This window comes from Ambystoma mexicanum, chromosome 6p (genome assembly GCF_040938575.1).
Source record: "Ambystoma mexicanum isolate Mex_15411 chromosome 6p, UKY_AmexF1_1, whole genome shotgun sequence".
Taxonomy (NCBI): Eukaryota; Metazoa; Chordata; class Amphibia; order Caudata; family Ambystomatidae; genus Ambystoma; species Ambystoma mexicanum.
The window spans coordinates 775,146,218-775,161,353 of NC_090935.1; the positions used below are offsets into that span (position 1 = coordinate 775,146,218).

At 44.4% G+C, this 15,136-nt stretch overlaps 1 protein-coding gene across 1 annotated transcript in view; it reads right to left on the minus strand.

Annotated features, from left to right (window-relative positions):
- SKIC3 (SKI3 subunit of superkiller complex) overlaps positions 1–15,136 on the minus strand; it is a 2,336,627-nt gene that overhangs the window by 2,043,820 nt on the left and 277,671 nt on the right. The window lies entirely within an intron of this gene.

Below are 15,136 nucleotides of genomic sequence, written 5' to 3' on the forward strand. Positions count from 1 at the left end.
AGCTTGTGATGCAATGAGTGATGATGCGGCAGCAGTTGGACAAGGTTTAGGCACCTTTGGCCTTTCGATCTTCGTTGCAATCTCTCCAGGCCCTTTCTCGGGTTTAGGAAGCACTTCTGGCATAGAACTGACGATGGTATCTTTGTGATCAAGTGCAGCTGCATTTCTTTCGACTTCAGGATCAGGCAGCTCTTTCAAAGGAAATGGAATTCTTTTCGTGTGTGTTGCGTGGATCATGACTTGCGACCATCCACTCGGACTGCAGTCTGCGTAGCCAGGAGCACCTGATAGGGCCCCTTCCATCGCGGTGCGAGCAAAGACTTTCTCTCAAAGTTCTTAGCAAAGGTCCAGTCGCTAGGCTGCAGACAATGCCCTGGGCCGGTATATCTGACAAGAAGAGCCTCCTGCACCTACTGATGAATCAAACACAAGTTTTGAGTTAACTGTTTACAGTAAGTAATAAGCAAAGGGTGTTCAATGTCTTTTTAACGTTTTGGCTGTGGAGCATTCCAAACATTTGCTGGACTCCCCATTATTATTTCATAGGGGGAGAGTCCAGTCCTTGCCTGTACAGAGGTTTGCATGTACAACAAAGCTAGCGGCAATGCGTCGGGCCATTGTAAATTGCTCCCTTCACAGATCTTGCTAATCTTATTTTCCAAAATACCATTCTGGTGTTCTACCAAACCAGCACTCATCGGGTGTCTGGCCGAATTGAATCGTTTATCAATCTGGAGGCCTGCACAAATTTGTAGTATTACGGCTGCAATAAAGTGCGGACCGTTGTCGGACCATAGGACACGGGGCAGGCCGAAACGGGAAAAGTACTCTTTTAACATTACTTTAGCTGTGGACATAGCTGTACAGTTTTTCAGGGGATAGGCCTCTACCCATTTGCTAAATGCGCAGACCACCACAAGGACATATTTATAGTTTTGGCACCTTTCCATTTCTATAAAATCAAAATGGATTACTTCAAATGGCATAGAGGGGGGCAAAACTTCATACTGGAGTTGCTGTTCCCTTTCCAATGTTATGTTGCAAACAAGTGTTGCAATTTTGAACTAGCCTGTTAGCAGTTTTTCTAATGTGTGGATTCTGCCATACTGTGTCTAGATGTTGGAGAATTTTTTTACCACATATGTTGTTGGACTATGGGCCATTGTGACCATCGCCGTTACATCTGCATTTGGCAACATCCCTCTTTTATTCTTTTTGTCCACCCAACAACCTTCAACGTCTAATTTTGCTGGACCCTCAGACCATGCTTTTATTTCATCTACAGTGGCTTCTGTTTGCATTTCCTTAACTGTGGCAATTCCATTTTCTACCATACAAGGTACCTCTTTCATTTTTTCAACATACATTTTTGTGTGTAAATCAGTGGCAGTTTGTTTCGCAATTCTGTCTGCAAATGCGTTTCCCTTTCCAACGTTACATGTTACCTTTTTATGTGTTTTGCATTTCATTATTGCCAATCGTTTGGGAAGTGCAAGTGCAGACAACAGTCTCACTATCAATGTGCCATGTTGGATCTTAGTCCTATGTGATGTCAGGAAACCCCTTTCAGCCTATAGTCGAACAAAATTGTGTACCACCCCAAATGCGTACTGACTGTCAGTATATATGTTTACATTCAGGTTTGCAGAAATTTCACATGCTCTGGTTAACGCTATTATCTCTGCAGCTTGTGCTGAGTTGTATAGGATTCTTTTGCTTTCTACAATACTCTCCAATGTAGTGATGGCATATGCAGCAGTTGATGTACCATCGGTAATTTAAAACAAGAACCGTCACAAAACAGTTCTCCATCTAGCTCTTTCTGTGGGGTATCTGTTAGATCAATTCTTCCTTTCGTCTCTTGTTCAGTAACCATTAAACAATCATGGGGGGATTCTTTTTCACCCCCTTTTTCATTGGGAAGAAGCATTAACTCAGCTGGATTTAAAGCGCAACACCTCATAATTTGAATATGCGGTGCAAATAGGACTATTTCATACCATGGTAATCTGGCTGATGTAAGGTGTTGCGTCTGCATTCTATTTAAAAGAACGTCCACTGCGTGGGGCAACATGACGGTTAAAGCATGACCTAAAACCATACCCTCTGTTTGTTTTACTGACGCGGCAGCTACAGCAACAGCTCGCAAACAGCGCTGCAAAGCGCATGCAACAGAATCCAACGTGGAAGAAAAATAACCGCATGGTCTATTTCTCCCTCCCTGTTCCTGAGTCAAAACAGCCAAAGCACAACCATTGTTTTCATGCACAAATATTTTAAAACTCTTCATAATTTGGTGTGCCCAAAACTGGAGCTGAACATAATGCAGCTTTTAGCAGGTCAAATGCTTCTTGACATTCCATGCTCCATGGCAAAGGTAAGGTAACATCCTTCCTTGTCAATGTCACTATTAGTTTCACAATCAAAGACAAATTGGCGATCCACTGCCTACAATATGAAGCCATGCCAATTAAAGCCCTGACTTCCTTCTGCGCATTTGGAATAGGCATATCAGAGATGCTTTCTATCCTTTCTGGTGTCAATCTTCTTCCCTCCTTCGAAAGGAGGTAGCCCAAGTAGGTTACTTCCTTTCGACAATACTGACATTTCTTCAATTAAGCTTTGTGTCCATGTGCTGCTGTACTTTCTTTACAAATGTCTTCTGTGTCTGCTGCTATCAATAAATCGTCTATGTATTGTAACAAAACACAACCTGCTGGTAATTTTAGCATATCTAGTTGTTCTTTTAATGCTCTACTGTAAATACTCAGACTTTCATTGTAACCCTGCGGAATTCGTGTGAATGTAAATGAACGTCCTCCTGGAGTAAAAGCTAATAAATATCTGTTGTCTGGATGTACTGGAAAGCTGAAAAATGCATTCTTCAGATCTATAACACCAAAGTACGATGCAGATGCTGGAATCATAGTCAAAATTGTAGTCACATCCGGGACTAATGGAAATTGTGAATCAACAACTTTATTTAATCCGCGCAGATCAATTATGAAACGGTACGGTATGTCATTACCTCCTTTCTTATAAACTGGAATAATCGGACTATTGCAAGTGCTACCAGAAATTTCTTCAATTACATTTCTTTTAATCAAATCCGACACAATGCAATTCAATGCGTTCTCCCCTTCGGCCGAAATATTATATTGCGTAATACGCAGCAATGTAATTCCTTTTTTCAAAACAATTTTCACTGGCTCCACTTTTAAACAACCAACATCGTTATCATTCACTGCATATATACAAGTCGGTACTTTACTCAATTCAGTCGGTAATGGTTTAGATAAAAATTGTGATACAGGAGTCTTTTGTGGAGATATTGTCAAATACACTCCATCGGGAGAACAATAAATAACTGCATTCAATTTCTTCAGTAAATTTAATCCCAACAAATTTTCACCACAATTTTTTGTCAAAAGGAATGGGCAAGACTCGGCAAATGGACCTAATGTTATAGGTACTGATTGTGACACTGGACTGATTACTGGTGTACCTGAGAACCCTACTGAGACATTATTTTGCCCTGAGAGTGGGATACCTGGAACCTGCTGATGGTCAATTGAACATTTCTGTGCACCTGTGTCCACTAGAAAAATGTGTTCCCTATTCCAAAACCTTCATTTCTACGTAGGGCCCTTTCTGGTCTACGGGAATAGATACTGGTTCCAACCCCTGACATGGGCTGTCCTAGTAAAACAGTACACCATCAGATGTAAAATTGCCAGAGTAATATGCATTGGACTGATTATCAAAAACATTTCCATCTCCTGTGCTATTTCGTTGTTGTTGGTGTTGGTTCTGATTCTGGTTCTCCTGGTTATTCTAAAATTGTAGCGCTCTTTGGTTCCTATTCTGTCCTTTTTTCCCAGGGCGACCTCTATTCTGTCTTCTCAGGAAAGTCCAATTTCGATTCTGGATCGGCAGGCACTGTGCTCGCCAATGGCATTCTTGTTTACAATAGGCACATTGATTAATCCCTAATGGACCACCTTGCATGTTGGAGAATTGGGCTCCGGATTGTGCGTTCCCGTCCTCTCTATTATTGTTTGCTACTTGCTGCATCAATACTCTTGTTTTCAAATTCCCCTTGGCCCTTATTTCTTTGTCCTTCTCTGCATTTACTCTATTCTCATAATGCTGGGCCATGTGTAACACCTTACTTTGTGTTTTTGCTTGCCATGCACTTTCAGATGTCATTATTAAATCTTTTAATTTTGAATTTTTGGTAACAACCCTTGCACAAACTTATCGACACATAATCTCTTCCCGGGTTCAGTATCAGTACTCAAATCTTGACCACTAAAATCTGCAAATACTTCTTCAAATCGATAAAAATAATCTGTTGCTCCTTCATCTTTGCCCTTTAAACAAGCAGTCAATTTATCCCAAACTATTCTCTACTCGGGTACCAATGTTTTCAATTTTTGTACTATTCGCGCTGGCAAGGCCAACATGACCGGCAGCAGTTTTTCTTCAGCCTTTTTCTCGCCATCAATTCTAGTCAAATTCTCCCATTTATCACCTAATATGTCAGCGTCATTTATATTTCTAACCTTTTTCCATAGGTCTACAGGAAGGATTACATGAAACAATAAATCGATATCACTCAATGTAAAAACAGATGAATTCAAAACGGATTAAATTTCTTTATAGAATCCTGATGGATTTTTCCTAGTATCAGGGATCGTCTGCCTTATGTTATTTACCTCTTGTCTAGAAAAAGGGACCTGCACAAACTGCACGGTATAATGGGCTTCTATCGTGTGCGCTGGATTTCCATCAGCAACAGCAATTTCGACTTTCGAGACAAACGCGGGAGGCACTTCTCTCATGGGCAATTGCAAACTAGGTGGTTCTACATCTGCTCGCTTGCTAAGCAATAAAGCTAAATCAAGAGAAAAAGCAGTAATTCCAGTTTCAGGCGAAAATGCTCTTTTGTAAATCGTCATTAAACTGCGGGACAACATGTCTTATTCTTCAAATATTCATCTTGCAAATACTCAACCATGACCTGCAATACCTTTCTCTGCATCTCTAGTGTATACTGACTAAAAGTATCATGCACTTCTATTGGGGAAATGGAGACATCCGTAATCCATCTAAGTGCCTCTCGCGTACAAATTCTCATCTCTTCACTAACAGGTTTTAACGGCTGCAAAAATCGTTGCTGAACATATGACACATGCGGTTTATCCTTTTTCATTATTTCTCTATGCAATTGATCAAGCTCGTGCTTAAACACAAATAATCGGCCTACATGTTCTCGTACTTTCGACGCATTATCTTGCAGATGAGAAAGAACAATTAAATAACGCAACTCTTGCGGTGCCACTGTGTCAGACAAATCACTCAATTTTTCAACAAGATAATCCCCCATGTATTCTAACAATACCTGCTGTTCACCAAGACCTTTATAGTCAGACATGGAACTCTGCACGGCTCCCTCATCGCCACCTTCAGTATACGTTTCTACCCAAGTTCTCAGATCCTCTTTCCTGTCTTTGCTAACCTTACTACGAGTTACTCTACTGCTTCCTTGCACAGGCCCCATCTCTGTAGAACTGCCTGCCAAAGCGGTTGCTAATTCACGCAACGACAGCGGTGGAGGAAATGTTGTCACGGGCACAGGGGGAGACTATGCAGATGGAATAACAGGAATGGGAGGAGGTAGATAAGGTGGAGGAGCAATTGGGTCAGTACTACTTTGAGGACGTTAATTTCTTCGCTCATTCAAGATTTTGTTTATTAGCTCAACTGATGTATGCAACTCTTGTTGTGGATATATTTTCTGTACACCTAATTGGAAAGCCCTGTCCATTCTCCTAAGGTCCTCTGTCTGTTGATGCTCATCAAGTTCTAGCACTTTCTCCATGTTTGATTTATGTCTGCGCGCGTGTTTCTCTCTACTTCTCAGACAGAGATTAGCTTCCTTCCTCCAGTCTCTCACGATGCCGAACGCTGCTGGTCTGGCTTTCTTACATAGTAATACTGAAGTGTTCTATACGTGTTAATTCAAAACTCCCATCATTAGGCCACTGTAAATCTGATACATGCCTGGTCTGCCTATGCCAAATCGCATTAAACATTATTGCCCCTATACCATATTTTAGATACATTTCAAATGCTGGCGAACATGCGGGTGGCGCGACCTGGCCAGTTTCCAAAGATTGTCTACCGCAGTGGAAAAATCCCACTAAGCAGGAAGACAATTTCCCAGGCATAATTAATCCTTCCCCTGGGCGTTTGATCTTGCAAGAGCAACTCTCAATCTATATCAGGACATTTTAAGAATCGGGGCACGACTCACCTGATCAATTTGTCACTCAGGACGCAATTCGTCCATATACAGACACAACCAAGAATCGTTGTGACTGCGTGTCTGGCTCAATCTGCCGCATTTCAGGACCCTCGCCTCGATGCTCTCTGGGCTCCGCTCGTCGATCAGGGACCGGCTGTGTACAGATCTGCAAAGGAGTCTCTCATCACTTCTACAGGGGCGCCCCGACACCTTTCGATCCCGGCTCGACGGCTTCGTCCTCAACTCGTTTTTGCCTTCTTCAAACTTAACGTATTCGATGGAGCAAAAGGGGGAGGGTCCCTGTTCAGGCACCATATTTGCTAGGCTGTAAAGACCCCGCATATGATATATGATATGACAGTTTATTTATATAGTGCCTATACACAATGTGTTTCAAAGCGCTTCAAGGAGGGAGAGGACATAGGAAAATACAGCTACATTCAGCAAAAGTCCTTGAAACAATACAGAATGTGAAAATAACTATCATAATAGGCCTGTCGACATTTCTGATAGTGCAAGTGCATAGAACAAGTAAGGCAAGAGGTAATGGATAGGAAGGAGAAGAAAGCAAGCAGTAACATTACTATGTCTGACGACAATTTACGCAGTGCAGGTGGTAACAAGAGGCGGGGTGGGAGGGGGCTAGGGGAAGGAGGGGGGAAGGAGAACAAGGCACGCTACTGAGCAAAAATGTCGGTGACAAATTTGAAAAGCAGTGGAGGGGGGAGGGAGAGAACAAGGGGGGGAGGAGGGGAGACAGACAAGCTGCTATCAGGAGTCACGGAACAGATGACAGGAGTAAGTGCTAGGAGGGGGAAATCTGAGAGGAGGGAGAATATAGAAGGGGGGAGTAGGAAGGTAGTGGAAGAGGATGGAAGTGAGGAGGGGGGAAGGGAAGGAGGCAGGAAGGGGGTGAAACGCAGAGCAAAAGAGGGGGGAGCAAGCAGGGTGAGGTCGCAGAGACACTCACGGAGGGGCAGGGGGGCACACAGACACTTACGGAGGGGGAGGGGGGCACACACACGGAGGGGAGGGGGCACAGACTTACGGAGGGGGAGGGGGCACACAGACACTTACGGAGGGGGAGGGGGCACACAGACACGGAGGGGGTGGGGGGCACACAGACACTGAGGGGGGCACACAGACACTTACGGAGGGGGAGGGGGGCACACAGACACTTACAGAGGGGGAGGGGGGCACACAGACACTTACGGAGGGGGAGGGGGGCACACAGACACTTACAGAGGGGGAGGGGGGCACACAGACACTCACGCACGGAGGGGCCGGCGATCCGGCGTACCACGGTGGACAGCGGTAGACAGGGCCTTAGGAGTGGGCCTTGTGAGGAGGGCCGGCCAAGCCTGCCGGCCTTCCCATTGGACAAGATGTAGGCGCCCACAGCCAATCCCATACCCCCAGCAGCAGTGTGCTCAGCACTCCGGTGCAGGCACAGTGAAACGGCCATCTTTGAATGGCGATTTTACAAACGAAAAGGCATGGTGCAATGCAAGGTAGCACACAACGGAGCTGTATTGAGGCTCCAAAATGTCAGTACATTCATGCGGATGATGTGCTAAACAAGCAAAGTTATTAATATGTTCATCCATGTTGATGCGCGCCTCTCGTGGGAGCCCAATAGAGTGGGGCTTACCTTAGCATCAGAGTCCAACACGTGCGAGCAGGCAGCACGTAGAATGCAGGGGGAGAAGAAAGATGCAGCCGCTCCGGCAGCCGCATGTGAGATTCAGCCAGGATGGAGGAAAGTGCACCAAGAGAGGGCCAGGAGTGGGCCTTGTGAGGAGGGCCGGCCAAGCCTGCCGGCCTTCCCATTGGGCAAGATGTAGGCGCCCACAGCCAATCCCATACCCCCAGCATCAGTGTGCTCAGCACTCCGGTGCAGGCACAGTGAAACGGCCATCTTTGAATGGCAATTTACAAACGAAAAGGCATGGTGCAATGCAAGGTGGCACACAACGGAGCGGTATCGAGGCTCCAAAATGTCAGTACATTCATGCGGATGATGTGCTAAACAAGCAAAGTTATTAATATGTTCATCCATGTTGATGCGCCGATGCGCGCCTCTCGTGGGAGCCCAATAGAGAGGGGCTTACCTTAGCACCAGAGTCCGACACGTGCGAGCAGGCAGCACGTAGAATGCAGGGGGAGAAGAAAGATGCAGCCGCTCCGGCAGCCGCATGTGAGATTCAGCCAGGATGGAGGAAAGTGTATGAGCTTGAATCATATGGAAACTAGGGCACAATAACCATATACTAGTGACACAACAGACACGAGGTTCGATTTTCCAAGAAATGTGGTTCATTTCAAAGTATGCTCAGTCGGCCGACTGGGGTCTAACGTCTCACAACGTGCGAGTACCCAGACCTCGTGAGACGCAAGAGAGCGAGCATCACTCAAGCAACAACATATATACAAACATGCAATCTTTGAAGGCAATTCAAACGCCCATAATGTATATTTTAGGCTTGGGTTCGGTGATTGACAATTATGACAAGTTTCTATTCAGTCTAAATATACTTATTCTGGCAGCAGTTGCAGAGGCAGTCTTTTGTTATGGAGAACATAAAGCTCTTGTTCAGCAAGGATATCATGTTCGTAAGTGAGACACATTCCTCAGCACGTTATCTACCCGTTTCTATTTGTGAACCAAGGGTCAGACAGTTCTGAGGTAGATCCGCGAAGGAGGACCGCTAAAAGAATATAATTCATGCTTTTACTGCCTATTGCTACAGCGTTTGTAAGACCAGCCGGCACCTGGTCCGCTGATTAAATGCAGTTTCTGCTGGCCTCCAAGGACTTTGTGAGGGAGGAAAACAATGTATTTCTGTATCCTTTGGCATTCCTGTCTGGGTTGATCTTTCAACATGCAGGCTGTGGCCTCGCACCGTGTATGAGCTTGAATCATAAAATACATTTGCAAAGCGGTTTTGACAGAAAAGAAAAAAGCAAATGGCAGATACTTTCACAAAATGGACGCCCTCTGGTTACACGCTTCTGTGTTTGCGATGTTTGTCACATGATGTGATTGGTTTCCGCCCAACATAATATACATGTTATACATACTATAGGGTTGTTTCTGGACTAACACTGCGAAAGGCGGGAGTGGGCATATTAGTGAGGAGGGGACTCAATTTCGTAATAACTAAGATATGGGCAGATGTGGAGGGTAGGACCCTGGTAGTGGTGGGTAGAATACACAATACTACTCTCACATTAGCGACTCTCTTCTCCTCCAATGCCGACCAAGCATACTTCCTCAAGCGCACAATCCCAAAGATAATGCTAGAAGCAGTAGGGTATATTGTCATAAGAGGGGACTTCAACCTGTGGGTCGACCCGGATCGCTATAGACTGCCAGGCAACCCAGAAGCAGGCCTCCCGCTGGATGGAGGACGGACAGATGTAGTGGAGATGAGACGACTGTACGGGCGACGTGACGCATGGCGCACCTCCCAGCCCATCGAAAAAGGGTTCACATTCTACTCAGCTCCGCACTGGACCCTCACTAGAATAGACTACCTGTACCTCTCGAATGAGATAAATGAAGTAGTAAATGCCTCCAACATTGTCCCGATCACATGGTCAGACCATGACATGGTCACAGTTGACATCGAATTGCAAGCTCTACCAAAAGAAAAACTCAAAGTGGAGCTGTAACGAGTCACTCTGGAAAGATATAGTATTCAGAGCAGAAATGACACTTGAAATCGAGGAGTATTTTAAGGTGAATGACACAGGAGAGGTGTCCAAAAAAATTGTATGGGAGGAAGCAAAGGCGATCTGGAGGGGGATTCTAATCAAAGAAGGGGCAGGGAAAAAGAGGGAAAGGGCCCCGATAGAAAACAGACTGAGGAAGGAGATTGCCCAGCTTGACGAAGCGGCATGGAACGCAGACGACGATAGGCTCCAGAAATTAGTGGAGGCAGCACAAAAAAGAAAGAGGAACTTAAGACGCTAGAAGAGGAACAGGTGGTACGCAAACTGCAGTTTCTTAAACAGAAACATTATGAGAAAGGTGATAAGGTAGATGCATTACTAGCGGCTAGGTTGAGGGGGCAACGGGCGGAGAGATGGGTCCCAGCTATAGAAGAAGTGAATGACCCCCATAGGACAGACTCGAGGGATATCCCTGAGGCTTTCGCCAAATTTTATGAACATTTGTATACATCTGAGGGGGGAACGAGGGCTACTGAAATAGATCAATACATACAGAAGGTAGACATGCCGAAACTCCCCCGACAAAGGGCAATCAAAAGGCTCTCGCTGGGGAAAGCTCCGGGGAATGATGGCTATACGGCCGGATTTTATAAGACCTTCACCTCCTCCCTCCTCCCCTTCCTGGTCGATCTATTTAATGAAATCATACAAACCGGAGTACCACCTGACACATTCTTGCAGGCCCTGATCTCAGTGATACCCAAAGAAGTTAATACCCCAGACTGTGTAGTTCCTATCGCCCCAACTCCCTCCTTAATATAGATGCGAAGATCTACACTAGGGTGATGGCAGCAAGACTAGAAAGCCATATGCCTCAATTGGTGCACCCCGACCAGGTCGGATTCATACTAGGAAGGCAAGGGGCAGACACAATGCGTAAGACGCTCCATCTGATTCATGAAGCGAGGACAAGGACGACCAACCCAGTGCCTCTATCGATAGATGCAGAGAAAGCATTCGATAGGGTCGAATGGTCCTTCCTTGAAGCAGTACTAGCAAATGTAGGGCTAGGCCCAACCTTTTATAAGGGAGTTAAGGCTATATACACGTCCCCAAAGGCTTCAGTGATGGTCAATGCGGAATACTCCAGGTGGTTTGACCTATCTAGAGGCACGAGACAGGGCTGCCCCCTATCAGCCATCCTGTTTGCGCTTTCCGTAGAACTCCTCGCCCAGGTACTCGGGGCAGACCCCCAGGTGGAAGGGATACAATTGGCAGATACAGAATCCAAGGTTGCCCTCTACGCCGATGACTTACTGCTCCACATCACAAATCCTAAGGCGTCAATACCAAGGGCACTCCAGCTGATTGAAGACTATGGGTCACTATCTGGTTTTAAAATTAATATATCCAAATCCATCCTATTTCCACTACAAGACCCAATTCCCGATTACACTACAGCACTGACGTCCCTAGGACTAGTGATAGAAGATGACACCCTCCGCTATTTGGGAATAAACCTGACCAGAAAGCTGGATGATGTATATGATTCCGGGAAGATTTAACGAAATGGCAAAAACTAACAATATCATGGATGGAAAGACTGAACGCAATCAAAATGGTCTGCCTACCAAGGTTCCTATACCCATTTCAAATGCTCCCCATAAAAATCCTGATGTATTTTTTAAAGAAGCAAAGAGAATTACCTTAAATTACTTGTGGCAGGGGAAGAGACCAAGAATACCATACGATACTCTCACTCTGCCTAAAGCAAAAGGCGGGGTAGGCCTCCCAGATCTGCTGTTGTATTATAAAGCTGTTCAACTGAGGGTATTGATCCCTCATCTGAGAGGGAGAAGGGATTTACAATGGGTCCAACTGGATAACCACAACCTAACTCCGGTTACAGTAGCAGAGTGGTTATGGATCCCAAGAAAGAAGCTAATGCGTAGGCTCCAAACTCACCCTATACTGGGCACAATATGGGACATCTGGAAAGAAGGAGCGGGTAGGAAAGGTGTCACTACATGGCCCTCACCCCTAAGACACATATGGATGGCAGGAATACGGGAAGAAATAGTAGACCATGCGAAATTTCAAACCTGGTACGACGCGGGCCTCAAGAGAGTGGGACAACTATGGAGGGGCAGTGTTTTTATTACGATCACAGAACTTGAGGAGGCACTGGGAATTCAACCGCTGCCCCTCCATAGTTACTAGGTCCTGAAGTAAAACCCACGGATAAAACACTGCCTGCCTTAAAGCTGTTTGAACTGGGTTACGGACAAGCCTGAAACGAAAGGAGTGACATATAAAACTATAGGAAAAAATGGAACCATGAAGAGAATTTAGAAGTGAATCTTTTCCATGTGGAGTGGGTGGGGGGAGGTGAGAAAACAGAATTTAAAGTGTATAATTTACGCTTGAGGTTCCAAGTTGTTTGAAATGTGTGAACGAAATATATGATATCAATATACTAAAGCGCTTCAAATGTAGATGTAAACCAAAGTTATCTTTGTTTGATAAAACTCCACTCAGGGCTCGAGGAATAGGTTCACATCGGTGCTACTATAGCAGAGTAGTACCATAGGAAGGAGCTCTAATGTTCTTATTGCCTGATCCAAGGGGAAACTTTAAAGTAAAAATGCATCTTTTATTTACATGAATTACTAGGTTCATAGATGTATGTATTACAAAGGTATCTGTTTGGGAGTTAACTCGCCTAAACAAATACCCCTATTGGGAACAGGAATAACTTTTTTAGTCTCTAAAAAATAGAGAGCAAAGTACTGCCACATCAAAATCTTATCTTGGCCCCTAGTTAGAACTGCTGCCTCTCTGCTTTACAGCCGCTGAGTTGCTGTTCCACTGCTACCATAGACATCTGCTGGCACTGAGGGCTTCTACTGAAGACCTCATCTCTCTGGATATCAAACCACATGTCCCGGCTGTTACTCCAAGGGCTCCACTCTGTATGCTCTTCACTGGAACAACTCGGATTGTCTTTCTTCATCAGAATCTTTTGTCGGGGTCCTCCGAGTCACCTGTGAAGGTTTCTTCCCTTTGTCCTTGGCTGTCGAGTGCCTGTGCCAATCAAATCTACCCATAACAGAACCCCATACATCCTTCATGGCGATGTCATCACTCACTTCTGCAAGCTCCCGTTCTTTGGTCTGAACTGAATTCAGGGACCCGGGTGCAGCCCCATTACCTACCTCCATGGGGCAACGTTGGTGCAATGTTTCAGACTGGACCACAATCAGAACATTGAGACTTGGAGGTAATTCAGTTTCTAAGGCCTGGGTGTCTCATGAAAATTGCAGTTGTACTTCTGTGAACTGTGTGAACATTGTATGGTCCTGTGGGATCACTTTCTGCATCCAACTAGGTATCACCTGACTGATAGCTAAGATTGGGAGGGGACAGTGAGCGAAAGTATGGAGGAAAGGAGACTATGGACGAGGAGTACAGTAGTTACTATGGTGAGTAACTTTCTTACTAATACTTCCGGTTCCCTTTCCTACAAAATTATGGGAGATTTCTAGGCACAGTGTCATAAAGAAGATTGACCTAAGACTGACTTAGCCGAAAATGTTCTTAAGCACACCCTGACCACACTGGGCAACCGATTGTTAAGAACCACCCATACAGTAATGCTGATAGAAAGCAGATGGTCGAATCAAGGAACCAAGCGGCTGCTCTGGCAATCACATCCCAGGGAACATGCAGTTAGAAGACTACTAAGGCTGTTTGGCCTGGACAGCATGGAATGAAGATCTTTTGGAGGGGCTAGCTTCTTAATTATGTGGCTTTATTAAATCATTCACCCTATGACTGTCGTTTGCACCTTTTGTTCCCACCCCTGAAAGTTTAGTCTTTCATAGGGTTGAATTTGTTTGGTCCTATCAAGACAAACACTATGAACATCCAGACTGCCAAATATATTTTATATAAATAAAACCCATTTAACTACGCAAAACATGTTGCACATGACTTATCTGTATAATGTTAAAATGCTACCAAACAAAGCTTTCACTCACATTACACATATGACACAGAGCATGTGTTGTTAGACGTACTGTGTCATCTCCATAACGTATAATCTCATAGAAATTGTCTTTAATTAAATGTTCAGTTTAATTAATGTTGTTTGCACAGCAGTGTTACCCATATAATCCGAAAAAACTATACCTGACTGTATAAGAATGAGTTAGGGACTACATATGTTGGATTATTTTACTTTAAAGATTACTTTAAAGATTGCTAAACACAAGTAAATTAATACACAAAATGGTAAATGTTTCTTTTTATAGGGCACAAATAATGAAATCACCAGCTTTGATACGTTGTTTAGAGAAAACAGATTTGGACTAGGTGGAAATTCCCTATAGTATAAATGTAAACATGGTACATTGATATATATCAATTGTTAACACATTTATATAATTCAATAACTTTACATTATGGAGGAAAAATGTATTTGAATCAAATGGCAGGGAGCGAACCTCCAACTGTCACATGACAAATACATTGGCCTATTATAATAAAGTGGAGGATAATTGGGAGTGCCAACATCTGAAGAGAACCAATGACAAGACCCGACCAATGAAAAGTTGTTGAATCATATGATGCTGCATGGGTGCAAATTATAAGGTATTTATGCACAAAAGCATAGAAAATCGGGCGAGTTCTGTAATTCTTGGCAAATCAGAAGAGGGACCTTATTCAACTGGTGAAATGCTGATGTGGGATTATACCTTGTGGATAACAGCAAGATCCCCTTCAGAAGGCCTTTTTCTAGAGGAAGCCAGAAGCAAAAACCATGCCCAAAACAGAACCAGAGGTCTGGAGAGAGTTTCTGAAGGCAGGGGATGGGCTAAGACCAAAGCTTACCTGACGGAAAGTGCATGGAGCTGGATATATCCTACCTGTCATGTGCCTTTTAAACAAACTAAAAGTGGGTATAACAATCCCTGTGTCATTAGATACATCTCCCTAGTCATTTTTTAAACCACTGGTAGCAATTGAAACTCCTTCAGACAAATCTTTTACCAGCTAGGCCAGAAAACAAAGGGCTTGGTTGTAAGGGGAGGTGTAATAAAAACAGAATGGCCTAGAAGTTAGAGTGAAATGCATGTGTATATTGTCCTC